Genomic DNA, 14738 nt, shown 5'->3' on the forward strand with positions numbered 1-14738 from the left:
CATGTACAAGTCCAGTGTGGTATTGTGTCCATCAGGAGGGGTCCATGTGGAGTCCCTTTTTGTGTAACACTTTTTCGGTGGTAGTTGGTGGTCAGTGTTCTGTTGGGAGGGTGGTTGTTGTTCTCCAGTGGGTTGAGAGGTGTTGTGTTGTGAAGTTGTTGTAATCATATTAATAATAATAACAACAGTGTGTAGATATTAGAGTCTTTGAGTCTTTGAATGCCATTGATTCTTGTCCACTGCCCTGCATTCTGAAGAAACTCCCCCAACCCTGAACATATTTTTGGTATGACTCTTCTCCTGCAACAAGTCCCTAAAAGAGATGTAATAAAGTGTTTATAAATAATTGCACAGCAAAGTAGAATATAAGCTATTCAATTTCCAACCGCAAACATTGCTAACCAAAGTAAGGGGAAATTATGAGCATGGCAAAACAATGTAGCTATTATACCACGTACAGACCACAGTGATTGAGATGGTGAATGAATAGACTTTGTGCATGTCGCAAAACACCAGCATTGACCTCTGTATACATCCTGGAACTCTGTGGCTTTTGAAAGCCACCATTAAAGTTTGCCACCCAGACCTTCTTTAAAAGGTGTGAAAGACTAATGATATAATAAGCAATTCATTCACATTTTAGAGAGGTGGCAGAGCAATTAAGCCTCTACGCTGTAGCCCAAATTTGCATAAATAAATGCATGGCTACATAAAAAGGGGGGAAATCTCACATTGTGAACTCCTGTAACGTGAAGTCATTATGTCCAAATTTTCCTTCAGAGAAAAGGAAATTGGGAATCTGGAAAGGGGACTAGCAACATTTCACTCAAAATCTCTTAATTAATTTATGAGAAAAAGCAGAAGACAGACAAATTTGATTCAAACAGCTATGCTGTGCTGTGGTTTTTACAGAACTGTTAGCAATGTAAGTAAACATTCCAATGGTTTTAGTTTGATGCAATAAGCTAAGATACGGCCATATAATTAGTGAATCAGTTGAAATAGATTGCTGTGAGAACTGTGGTAGACCCATATTTAGGGGCTATTTTTTCCCATTTCTGTAACACACCAAGCCTGTGTTATCTGGACATACAGTTGCATGTGTATGCATTCGCTGTAAAGGCGTAACTCCATTGGGTAGATCAGAATCCTCCCACAGCATAGCCATGCTAGCAATTTAATTGTGTCCTGTGCTGTTCTACCAGTCATCTGAATGGTAGATTCCTCCTCCTTACACAGCCAGTCAGACTGATTACAGCTGAATCGGGAACATGGTAAGCATTAACAGAAGTTTCCCCTAAATGATCTCCTCTTCATTTGTCTCACTCTCCTAAGGCACACGGAGCTAATCATGTAGAAAGAGTACTTTCTTGTTTCTTATGTGATCTTTGGCCATGGCTTGGCGTAATTCTCTTCTCTAATAGGCAATGAAAAGGAGTTATAGTGCTGTTGGCAAAGAAACTAATGTTAGAATGTCACAAGCTAAATGGATCTGTCGTGGAACTTAAAAAGGATGGTGAGCATCATTTTAACTAGAGAGGAGTTATTGCTAATCAGAATAGCTAGAAATAGCCCTGTATTGCAAATTACCGGTTCTGAATAGAATCCATTGAGAGAATCCAAGCTCACATCAGGCTCTTTGAGAGGACAAACTGTTATTATGGAAACAACTCTCAATTTTAGAGCCTACAATGCTATCGGTGAAATCCAACACAGAGTTAGGCACTGGAAATTTTAGATCCCAGATTACTATCAGCAAAGTTACATACACTTAAGACAATTGATTTCAGTGGCCTTAAACACTTAAGCTCTGGGAGAAGTGGACAGGCTGTGCATAGCCTGTTCACTGCTCTTTGGGGCCGGGGGGGGGGGATAATATTTTTTCTTGATTTACCCCTCTAAAAACTAGTTGTGCCTTATGGTCAGGTGTGCCTTATGGAGTGAAAAATACGGTAAGTACCATGAGAATTCCTTCTTTTGTTATAATAATATCTCTAAGTATCAGTGATCATAGCATAGCATTATGTTGTCAGACATACAGTATAGGAGTCCACATTTGTAATGTAGATAATATAATAATAATAATAATAATAATAATAATAATAATAATAATAATAATAAAATTTTATTTATATCCCGCCCTCCCCAGCCGAAGCCGGGCTCAGGGCGGCTAACAACAATCAAATAATCCAACATTCTAAAAGCATTTCATTATAAAAATTAATTAAAATCAAATTGATGGCAACCGTTAAGCAAAATTCTGTGCAGATTGCCTGAGGAGGGAGTCAGGCTGCGCCCTGACCAAAGGCCTGGTGGAACAGCTCTGTCTTGCAGGCCCTGCGGAAAGATGTCAGGTCCCGCAGGGCCCTAGTCTCTTGTGACAGAGCATTCCACCAGATTGGAGCTGCAGCCGAGAAAGCCCTGGCTCTAGTTGAGGCCAGCCTGACCTCTCTGTGGCCTGGGACCTTCAGAATGTTTTTATTTGCAGACCGTAGGTTCCTCTGTGGGACATACCAGGAGAGGTGGTCCCGTAGGTACGAGGGTCCTAGGCCGTATCGGGCTTTAAAGGTTAAAACCAGCACCTTAAACCTGATCCTGTACTCCACCGGGAGCCAGTGCAGCTGGTATAGTACCGGATGAATGTGATCTTGCAGAGAAGACCCCATTAGGAGTCTCGCCGCAGCATTCAGCACCCGCTGGAGTTTCTGGGTCAGTCTAAGGGCAGCCCCACGTAGAGCGAGTTACAATAATCCAGTCTAGAGGTGACCGTTGCGTGGATCACAGTGGCTAGGTCAGGGCGAGAGAGATAAGGAGCCAACTACTTAGCTTGGTGGAGATGAAAAAATGCTGCCTTTGTTATAGCTGTAATCTGCGCCTCCATAGAGAGGGAGGTATCAAAGATTACACCCAAACTCTTAACGGACGGTGCTGGCACTAATTGCACCCCCGCAAGAGATGGGAGTTGCCCCCTCAATCCCATATCGTCCCGTCCCAGCCAGAGGACCTCTGTCTTTGAAGGATTTAACTTCAGCTGGCTCCCACGTAACCATACAGCCACAGCTTCCAGACATCTGGTCAGTGTGTCTGGGGCTGAGTCAGGATGGCCATCCATAAACAGATAGAGTTGGGTGTCATCGGCATACTGATGGCAACCCAGCCCAAAACTCTAGACAACTGGGCGAGGGGGCACATAAAGATGCTAAAAAGCATCGGGGAGAGTATCACACCCTGAGGCACTCCACACACCAAGGAGTGGCACGATGACAATTTTCCCCCAAGTGCCACCCTCTGTCCCTGAGCAGAGAGAAAGAAGCGCAGCCATTGAAGGACTGTGCCCTGGATCCCCACGTCGGCATGGCAGTGGTCCAGGTGTTCGTGATCGACCATGTCGAAGGCTGCTGACAGGTCTAGAAGAATCAGCAGCCCTGACCCGCCTTGATCCAGCTACCTGCGGAGATCATCTGTTAGGGCGACTGACCAGAGTTGTCTCAGTCCCATGACCAGCGCGGAAGCCGGACTGGAATGGATCCAGAGCCGATGTTTCATCCAGAAACCTGCCAAGCTGTTCAGCAACCGCTCTCTCAATAACCTGACCCAGGAATGGAAGATTTGAAACCGGGCAGTAATTGGATAGATCTAAGGGATCTAATGATGTTTTCTTTAAGAGCGGGTGCACCACTGCCTCCTTCAGTTCCCCTGGGAATATCCCGGTGCCAAGGGACAAATTGATGATATCCCCCAGGGGGCCCCACACCTCGTCTGGACATGCTCTAATCAGTCAAGACGGGCACTGGTTGAGAGGACAGGTGGTGGGCTTTCCAGCTCGGAGGAGTCTGTCCACATCGGCTGGGGATAACCGGTCAAAGTGGTCCAATACTGGACCCGAGGACAGTCGAGGGGCCTCCAGTTCCTTTATTGTATCCAAATTGGCAGGGAGGTCATGGCGGAGCAACAGGAGCAAATATTCAGTTTATGAAAAAGAAAAATATTACAGAAGCAATTATGAAGGAAGGTACAGAAGGAAAGAACACTAAAGTAGCTGCTAAATGTATCAAGATGGAACAATGTTCAGTCTAGTGCTATGTATGCTGATTGAGAACAGTGGTATTAGTTATCAAGCCCAGCTCATTTCCAGCCAAGCTGCTTAAGATCCCTTTACTTGAAAAAACACGTAACTTAGAACCATTCTCGGTAAGAAGTATCACTGGTGGATATGTCCTTGACTGGGGTGTAGGTTAAACACAGATTGACCAATATAACCTGCACCGGTTCAGCAAAACTGTGCTTTGAGTTCCATTGGGATATGAATCCAGTTTTTTCTCAAAGTCTGCTGCCAAATGGCCACACATGCACAAGAGCTTTAGGTAGGGCCTTTGTACCAGAGTCCACTCTGCCACCCAGAAGCTGATGCTAAACATTTGGTGACCCTCTGGAATGGCATCTTATGTGGCACAATCTGTCAGGAAAGCAGCAAAATTACACCTTGAACTTTCCTGGAAACACTTTGGATCCTGGGCATAATGAGATGTGACCAGAGTTTGTGTTGGTAATTCCCCAGATATTTTGGCCATGTGTCACTCAATTAGTCTACTCCTTAGCACAATTTCAGGATGGTAAACAACCTAGCAAATGTTATTCCAATTTTTTAAATTACCAGGCAGAACTAGAAATATTTCTTTTAAAGTGTCACCACAGTGACAACTGTACTAAACAAAACCCTTTTTTGTGCTAGAAGGTAGTTATTAGACAAAAACAGATATAAGAATAAGCTTTTTTTATTTAATAAAAATTAACACATCTAGACAGCATGAAATGTTTGGTGATTTGGGGCAGGTGGCAAAAATTATAGATTATGTGGAGAAAGTCACACATGCACAGAAAAACAACTGTTTTGATTGAAAAGAATCTGAGTTCCATGTTTATGTTAGATAATTCCTTGTCATTAAATTATAGGTTGCATTATATTCATTACAGGCAGTGAGAGGGCATTGAAGCATAGCTAATCAATGTGTTTCCAGAAATCAATGTGAACTAGACACCCTATAATTTAATTATAATTATTCTCTGAATCAAAGCATTGTTATTAACTATAGAAAATTGTCATATGCTTATAAATATTGATATTTACATTATTATTACTGTTGTACAATTGTGATTATTGTAAGGCAAAATCAGAGTAGAACTGTGTAAAATGGAAAAACGGACCCTTTTAGTCCACATTAAATATAAAAAAGCAATAGAAATAAAAACGATGGAATCAGAAATAAAAAGATCTGGATGTGAAGAAGGAAATTAACTGAACATATGAATGAAGGGGACAGATAGGGATGACAAAAGAGATAGGTGGTCTTCAGCATCAGTTGAGATTGGGAGTGGCATTGACAACCATATGTGGAACAAGTTCAGAAAAGTTCTTTCCCAGGAATTCCCAATGTGCTTGTAATTGCAACTTTTTTACTCCCGCTAAGATTAACATCAGAGCTATAGAAGAAATGTAGAAGACCACAAAGCATGTATTGTTTTGAAAATAAGCAAATATTTTCCTATACCTGACTCATTAAAAGTAAGTATAGAGGACACATTAATTGAGCAATAATTCTGAAGCAGACACATATGATCTGACCTTCAGGGATTAGTCCACAGATGCACTCCAGAATCAGCATACTGCTCGATCTCCACATCCTTATGGATTTTGTCTGTGTCATTTTACATCATCAAGACTTCTCACTCCCAGGATGCCTTTCTGCACTGATTTCATTACATGTGATGCAAAGGTTCACACTAGTTAGCCACTGTTATGATGCTGAAATTATTTTTTTAAAAGAAAAACAAGAAAAGAAGGTAGGCAGGCCTGAGACCACCTCATAAGCACTCACAACCCAGACCATCTAGTATTTTTAAATGCACATTTAAAATGGGATGCACAGAAATGGAATGGTGTGGACTTCAGTTCCATTCCCATGACAAACAAGCCTGACACATATATTTTCATCGGGATCATTCCTATGTACTTTTCTATGCAACTGAGATGGTGCTGGCCATCTATCTGGTGCCCCCAATATGCAAACATCATGTTTAGATAGGGGTCTATGCATGTAGAGCTGGATGTGCATGGACACATTGTCCACACTACTGCTGTTTGCAGCACCCAACTCAACCTGATCTGCAGCCCTAGCACAGCCTTACATTTTATTATTATTTAAAACCCTAATGGAGCATGTGGTCAGTATAAGGAAGGCATGTTTTCCTTTTCTGCCTCTTTCCAACCACATGTTTAACCAGGGTTTAAAACCTTAGTTCAATGTGAGGTTAGCAGCATGGTGTGTTTGTTTGTTTGTTTGTTTGTGTGTGTGTGTGTGTGTGTGTGAGAGAGAGAGAGAGAGAGAGAGAGAGAGAGAGAGAGAGAATAAAATAACAGCTTACACAGGAGATCCAGCTCACACTGGATCTGGACTACTTGTTATTTCACCCGTGAAAATAAATTCCTGTGGGGCCTTTTTGTATCATCTGGAAATGCCATGGAAACATCCCTTTACCTATTCAGAGGATTCATGCCTCAGTGCTAAGGTACCGTGGGGAAAAAATAATAATTGGAAACTGTTTCATCCGTTAGGAAGCAATAATGGACCAAATGTGTAATTTTGATGGAGCATCCTGCTGTGTGTTACATCTGCTTAAAGTTGCAGGCTTAACAGCCCTGATTTTGTGAAACTTGACAATACTGAGGTCAGATCAATGATATCGTAACATATGGCCTTGAGGAATCTGTCTGAAAGAAAGGAAAAACTGCTGCACTTGTTTATACAAAAGCAGCTTCAGACATTGTCAGCTCTTTAGCAGTTAATGATGCCAGAGATGCTTACACAGCATCATAGGCCAAAGAAACAGGGATGGAGGCTTTAAAAATGTAGCTAGAACTACGCTAAAAATAACAGTATGACAACAATAACACTGTGTAAAATACAGCTGCGCTGGTCAAATACTAGCCATTTACTCACCCAAGGGAAGAAGGGGCGGGGGATGGGGAAGGAAGCATTTTCTTCTCCGCCTTGGCAACATGTTGGTCTGTAAGGAAAATTCAATACAGTGAGGGCTTGTTCCAAGCCAGTAAAGAAGAACAGGAATCAGAGCAGGAGGGTAGGGAAGGAAAATAATCAAATGACAGCTCACACTGAAACTGCTTGCCTCTGCCAATTGCTGAAGGAAAGAAAGTCCAGCTGATAGGAAAATAGGCTGCTACTCCTGAGATTTTAGCAGACATGGTGGGGCGGGAAAGGGAGAGGGGAGAAAAATAACTCAAGGTTGTGTCATACACCTACAAAATATTGGCTAAAGAGGATAATAGTTAGACACATAGAAATGGCAAGGAAATGGTTAAAAACAAGAGACAAGTCTTCTTCACCTTGTGAATTTATTTCCCTACCTATTTGTATTATGCCCTGATATTTCTCTGAAGAGTTTGCAATGGAAAATATGACTTCAGAAGATGCTTTCTGGGTGGGGCAGAAGTGGGATACTAGCTGTCTGGCAGTGAGTTGCCTACTAGGAAGAGAGAGGATGTTCCAGGGAGACTGGCATAGTCACTCGGGGGCGTGGTATACATCCTGGGGGTGTGGCGCCTGGCACGGTGGGGGGGCACTGCACGTGTCTGGAGGGGCGGCCGCAAAGGTACCCCCCTCCCCGATGGTGCTGGGTGTGGTCACTCCCCTCCCCCGTTTCTCCACCAGTGTACCCACCTCCTGCATTCCCCCAAAAACTATGTGGGTCAGGAGAACAGTGTGTGTGGGCAGGAGAGGGGAGATAATTCCTTCCAGCAAATGGAAATGATTGCACTGGTGGAAACATTGCCTTAGTGTGATGCTACATTCCACCCACAGTATTCTCCAGAACTGTTATGCAAAGAAGGAGATTAGGGGGAGCTAAAAAGTTTTTGCTTTTTCTTCTTCCACCAAAGACTGGAAGAAATCTACAAAATCTTGAAGGCTGAAGCAATGTTGAGTTTCCCACTGTTTTCCAGTGATGCAAACATTCCAAAGGGATGATCCCATTTCCATTTCCATTACAAACCTTTGTCTTGTATTAAATAAAAATATATCAAAATTTAGTATTAGGTGCTTTATGGCTTCAACCTTTTCAGTATTCCATACTTTGATTGCCCTGCCCTTCCACTCTACTTACAGTTTACAACCTTACAGAAGAGCAGATACAGCACAATTGTCCAGCCAAACCCCCCAAAATATAAAAGATCAAGCAGAAAAGGTCAAAAGTTTGCATGTCTATTTTCTTGCTAGGTATAATTAAACAGGAATCAAAATTTATAGACCTCATTTACTTTGATAAAGCATGTAAGGTGAGAAAGGGATAACCTAATTCCAATGGTCTTTATGAGTAGGAGGAATTATACTAGGAGCCTACAAAAATGGCCAATGGCCAGGGATGATGTGACTTGTAGCCCCACCCCTGTGAAGGAATGAGTTAATTCTCCATAAGTCAGTTGGAATGATTTATTTCTAAGGTACAGTTGCAGAGTGCACATGATGTCCTGATCTCTGTTGCTCATGTTACAGCTTTCTGTGTAGGACAGATTGTGGAGACAGAACTGGAAACAAATTGAAAAAAACTGAAGACCATAGACTCAGAGAAATGTGGACTTTGTAGGACTCTGGCAACTTTGTGCTACACATTTGCTGAGAACTTTGTTGAATGAAGGACTCTGAAAGCTCTCTCTAGGCTCAGAAAGACTTTCTGAAGCAACTGTGTATAGTTTGTATATAGTTTGTGTTTACTGAGTAAAACAATCTCTGCTGCACTCACATTTGCTTTGGTAAGCTTATTCGCCTTGACTGAACTTCTGACTGCACACAAACATACCATCCCCGCCATGAAAACTTACAAAGTCAACTGTATCTTAACATTTTAATTCAAAACATAAGAATACCTAGAATGTAAATCATGTGAGGACCATCATTTGGTCTTTCCTCATTCTTCCTTGAAGACATAATGCTGCCTGATCTCAAAATATAGACTAGAAAATCAGGAATACACTGTGAGCTCTCATTCTTTCCTCTCATGTGCCCCTTTCCACCTTTTTTCATTTGTTTGATGCTAATTATGGCAAATGTTATTTCTGCACTATATGTCAATGTCTGTTGTTTTCATTTTCTCCTTTTTCTCATCTTAAATTCATATCACTAAATTTCCATATTTGTATTTTTTTTAAAAAAAACCTCTTGATGAATATAAACGGATCTGTAACAATGTTCTCAGTAGAATAAGAATTTGGCATTCTCATTTTTGACCATTTGGTGGGGGGGATAAAAGTTCAGAAAATTGGGGTTTTAAAACACACTGGGTTCCTCCATGGCTTCCAGAGGCTCAAAACATCAGCTCCTTGACCTCCAACAAATGGAGCATCGTGAAAATGATGTTAACAGGAAGGTCAGAGCCTACACACTTGTCTCCACAGCCTACTCTTGAGTGTTTAGTTAGCACATCTACAGACTGTCTGAAGAAGACTAGAAATATTTTTATCATTTTGTTGGTTTGGGACATTTACCAACTTCAATATGGCATGTGTCCTTTATTGTTAAATTATGGAACTTATTATTGGTTACGTAACAAATGGTCATGAAATTTATGAGTAGATAGATCTTTCTGATATATTGACCTATGGACTGTGGCCCTCCAGGTGTTTTAGGACTTTCATTGCCCCTGACCATTACCAAATCAGGCTGGAGTTGATGGGAGATGGAGCTCAATGACATCTAGCGGACCACTGGTTCCTCATTGCTGTCTTATAATTGCTGATAAGAGTCTACACTTAGGCCAGAACTACAAGTGATGTGTACTAGGGGAGTGGTGTTAAAAGCAATGTTCTTAGTGTTACTTTCCCTGCCCCACTTCATCTCACTGGTTACTTCTGGCAAGGAAGAGATAGGTCAGCATGGGGAGTGCCATTTAGGAAGCAGTTTACAGCAGTCCAGTCTTATTAAATGTCTGCCATTAACATAGAACAACTGGCAAATAATATTAATTGGATTCACTATAATATCTCCTTTATGCTGAAATCTGGCAATTTTCTTTGAGATGTTTTGCAGTCTGAATGGAGTCACGAATGCAGATATGATGGTTTGGCAGAATAGCAAACGCATAACAGCAGGATGTTCTGGAGCAGCTGCAGGTCTGCTGCAAATATTCATCTGCCCCCCGCCCCCGCTGGCCGCCCTGCAAAATACTTGACCATAAGAAAATGAGAGAAATGATTAGTTCATCCTCGGTTAGAAGCAGTGCTTGACAAAACAAGGAGTATCTTAATGAAGCAATGCTTAATTTGAAGTGACATTTATGCACTTCGGTGTTTACCAAGTTCTCAGCTACTTTCTCATGTAATTACCTGTCTTAGCAGTGCAGCTTGACAAACTCTGTTATAAAGGAAGAAGCAAATGAGACTATAACAACTGATTTGCCTTTTTGGGGGGGGGGGCAAATGGTTCCATCTTTAAAATCAGGCTAGATTCACATCCAGAAGAAGTGTTGTGCCAAACGCTGATCCTTGACCCCCCCATCTATTCATTCTCTGGGAAAGACATTCACTTTGGATAATGTGTGTGAATTTTAAAGGGGTTGGGGTATGCTTACCTTATGAATGCAATGAGGTGGCCAAGGGATCCCTTTCCACCACCACACCCACCCACAAAATAGGCTTTTAACACCCTGTTAGCACTTGTGCTTCGAGCCCCAAAACCCATTTTTTGAGTACAACCCTGTTCCCTCTCTCAAATTTTGGCCACAACTTTATTAAAATACACAAATGTGACTGGTATTGGTATCAAACTATATCTGTCTCCTGCCCCACCCTGCAGGAAGCCTGGAATGGTAAACAACCTGCAGGGGGATCTCTTTCAGTGTATATTGACTGGTGCTCACCCCTGGGGTTCCCAGGGGTCCTGGCATGGCCCTAGCCCCTCTCTGGGCTTCGGATGAGATCCAGACCCCCAGATTCTTTTAACAGAATATCCTATTCATTGGAGGGGCAGGTGATGGTCGCACCTCCCCTCCCCACATTCCCCTAAACCAATGCCTAACCACCAAACCTAACAAAGTTGTGATGATTGCTAAGACCAAAAACCAAGTGGCCACAGTCAATCTGCCACATTGGGGAACATTCCTACCTGGCCCCCATTCCAAAAGAGGTGACCAACCGAAGTCCAAAGCAAGGCCAAACACGACCTAATTAATGGGTGGGTGGGCGGGTGTCCCTACATCGTGCTGCCAAATAGATACCCCCAACCCCCAACCTTGCCATGCTGCTGATTAGCTAAAGGCCATTGGCATAACTGTGACACCACCAGCTTGGAGCGGGGCAAGCCCCAACCACAAGCTGGTTAGGGAAGAGTTTCAGGGCCGAGCACAACATGGACCCTCTGTTAGGAGGATCCAACTTGTAGCAGCAGAAGGCTCTTTAAAGAAAGTATTTAGCTTGGCAGGCATTACATGGCATCATATCCAGAAGTGTTGCAAAGCTGGAAGCTTGTCTTCAAAGATCTGTATGTTGTCGTGAGCATGCGAATGGGAGTTTTAAAACCTGTTTTAAAGTGTCGGGGTGTAAAAATGTATACTTTTTAAAAATGAGACTTTATACACCCCACAATCCTTTTGAAGCTTCATTTCATCACCCCTCAAATGCTTAAAATAAAGACCATTCAAAAGCTTGGCACAACCCTACCCCAATGTAACTTCCTAGTGAAACACTTAAGTTGTAATTCTAGCTTTTAAGACCATCCTATTCCCCCCTTTAAAATGATAGCTTTTCATTTCAGTTTTTAGCCTCTATGGCTGCCTTTTGTAATGGATAATTTGTGGCAAGAGTGGTGGCAGTTATATGTGACTGTGTGGAATGTGTAGTTTGGTTCTTCTAACGGTGGGACTTTGATATTTGTTTTCCTGACATAAAACTGTGGCTTCATCAGGTAGACCTGTTGACTTAAGAAGTTGAGTTTCACAGAATGCTGTACAAAATGAAATTCTAAATATGGTTCTAGCTGCCTTCTCTTGTGCTCCATACCTTCTGGAAATATTTTGTTATACTTACATGGCTAGAAACACAAATGTGTAACATTCTATCTTGCAACACATTTTTCAAAAATTACCCAAATAGTAAAAGAAACAAAAGGCTTCATAAATATTGTTCAGCTGTGGAAGCAGTTGTAGAACAAATTATACAAGAATGATATCAGTGTGGATGATTGCACCTTAGAACAAAGGAGAATGCTCAGTTTTGTCCTGATAATTCTTACAAACTATTGTAAACATTCCATTTGTTATATAATGAAAGCAAGCACACACACTCATATTGACTTAATCTAAGAACAAGTAGGCATTAATTATTGGTCATTCAAGCATTGCAAAGCATGTATAGTGTTAAGTTGTGGGTGAACATATCAGACGACACAGAGATTCTTCAAAGAGTTCTTGTTTATTCACAGGCCAGAACAGAACTGAACTGAAGGGTTCAGCCAGCCTGCTTATATAGAGCTCCAGTACAATGCAACTGTAACAACGTTCTGTAACTATCCAATCACTGAACGTCACTTTCAATCCCTTACTTGCATATCTGGACCTGAGTGAATACTATCTACAGTATCCCCCTGCTGGCCCAGGGTGAGAACTTCAGTGCATAACATATAGGTTCCTTGGTCAATTTTCTCTTGTATAGTTAAGGTACATGATTTTTTGACATCAGAGAAGTTTAGTTGCTTGTGTGTAAAACTCTAAAACCCACCATAAAAGTGTGAATCACTAATACTGATAACTATGCATGCCACTTTGCCATTTTGTAAGAACACATTTATGACTATATATAAAAATGGAAAGTGCTCCACTACATATCCATGTATAATATGCTTTAGGATGTTAAAAACTCATCCAGATGTCATTTTTAAGAGTACTGAAAATGGCCTGAAAATAGCACAGAATCTAAATACACTTTAACTCTATATTGATTTTGTCACTCTCCTCTAGGATTTTCCCCATTGAGTTGCACTACATAATGTACTACCAAAAAATCAGGCAGGAGAAAGGCCAAAAACAACCTCCCTGGTTTGCATTCTTTTCGTAAAATAGGGTGCTTTTTAAAAAGTGTATTCGTATGACATGTGAGAGACAGATATTGGGATAATCAACTCATAGAGAGGGAACAGGGTTGTACTCAGTGGCCCATATCCAACCTTCATATGCTGAGTGAGTCTTCTGTACAGAGCTGGTATCAGCCTTCTCAAACCTGGTGGCATCTAGATGTTCTGGACTACCGTTCTAGACTATCATTCCTTACCTTACCATTACCCATCTATCTGGAGCTTATTAGAGTTGTAGTCCAAAACATCTGCAGAGCTACCCTATGGACTAACAAAATTTTATTGTATATGTCCCTTTGCAAGTAATCTGTACTTTGCCAAAAAGTTAAGTGCGGAAGCCCTGATCAACTCACAGAGACTGGTAAAACCCTCTTCATTTCCATCATCTGCACAACACTGCTATGGTGCCAGGTTTTAGATATAATTTCATAAAACTAATCCAAAGATAGATTTGACAAATATTTATTAGCAAATTAATACATTAAGGAAGCTTTTTAATGACAGTTAACTACCCATTTCTATCAACCACTCCTCACAATTATACTTTTGCTACACATTGTAATTATAGTGCAAGAAAAAGGTCCCATATGCACAACTAACCACTTAGTAAATGATAGGCTACGTTGATAATTGCAAACAAGGTCGAGCTAACAGAATGAAAATACCTTTCTAGGTTCTATAATAATCTTCCCTGTGGGCTGCTCTCCTATTGTATATGCCTCAATTGCTTTAGAATTCAAAAGACAGATTAAAGTAATATTTGCTTGAATTGTTCCTGCTGCCAGCCACAAACCCTATTTTGCACATTTTGAACTAATTATAACCTGTTTATCCCACTTTCAAAAGAATGTGCTTATTTATTCTATACTATACTATATACGCTGAGCATTTCCATTATCTGCAGTTATAAACACTTACTTGAGAGTATGCCCCATTGAAGAACTCAATCAGATTTAGAAGTACACAAGTATAGGATTGTACTGTTGGTTGTTTAATCAGTTTGTTAGTTATTTGCTGCATAAGGGGTCTTGAAGGGACTTGCAAAATTTTAAGAACATAAAGATTGACATAAAATCAAAAGGAAGAAAATATGTTATATTAAAAGTGCTACAGTAACTCTTGGTACACTCTATGTTAACCTAAATAATATGTTCAGGTCATATGGAAATGGCTGAGATGATATTCGCAGCAAAATGCTTCAGATTTCAGCAAATGTCTGTCACAACCACTTGCACCATACTTTGTCTTTTAAAAAATAACTACCATGTAAGTGAGCATAGAATTCCCACCCTTGAGGTGATAATAATGATAGATTTTGGGGAAATTTTTGAGGGTCTGGAGAACGAAATTTCATCTATAAAAGGAAATAAGTAAACAGTCCACCCATCTTATTTAGTCTGTTTTACCTGATTCACCATTCCATGGAGAATCTTAGGCACAATCCCCCCCCCCCGATTCTTTATTTCCCTGTTCCTTTGAAACCATTTTACATGAGTTAATTAAAAGAAAATGGTTGCTACAAAATGGGCCCCACTTCTTTCCAGGAATCCATTTTGGGTGCCAAGCAATGCCAGCTGTTCTGTCTTTCATTTTGGAGTGAGTGAG

General features: G+C 41.1%; 1 long non-coding RNA gene across 1 annotated transcript in view; it reads right to left on the reverse strand.

The window, feature by feature from the left end:
• Nucleotides 1–206: 206 nt before the first annotated feature.
• LOC309368224 overlaps nt 207–14738 on the reverse strand; it is a 55837-nt gene continuing 41305 nt past the window's right edge. The window contains exons 2-3 of the long non-coding RNA XR_014167653.1: nt 6999–7065; nt 207–313 (exon numbers count right to left, since the gene is read on the reverse strand). This is a non-coding gene — a long non-coding RNA (uncharacterized lncRNA). The remainder of the gene's footprint in view (nt 314–6998; nt 7066–14738) is intronic.

Source organism: Podarcis melisellensis (assembly GCF_964234715.1).
Source record: "Podarcis melisellensis genome assembly, chromosome: 4".
NCBI lineage: Eukaryota > Metazoa > Chordata > Lepidosauria > Squamata > Lacertidae > Podarcis > Podarcis melisellensis.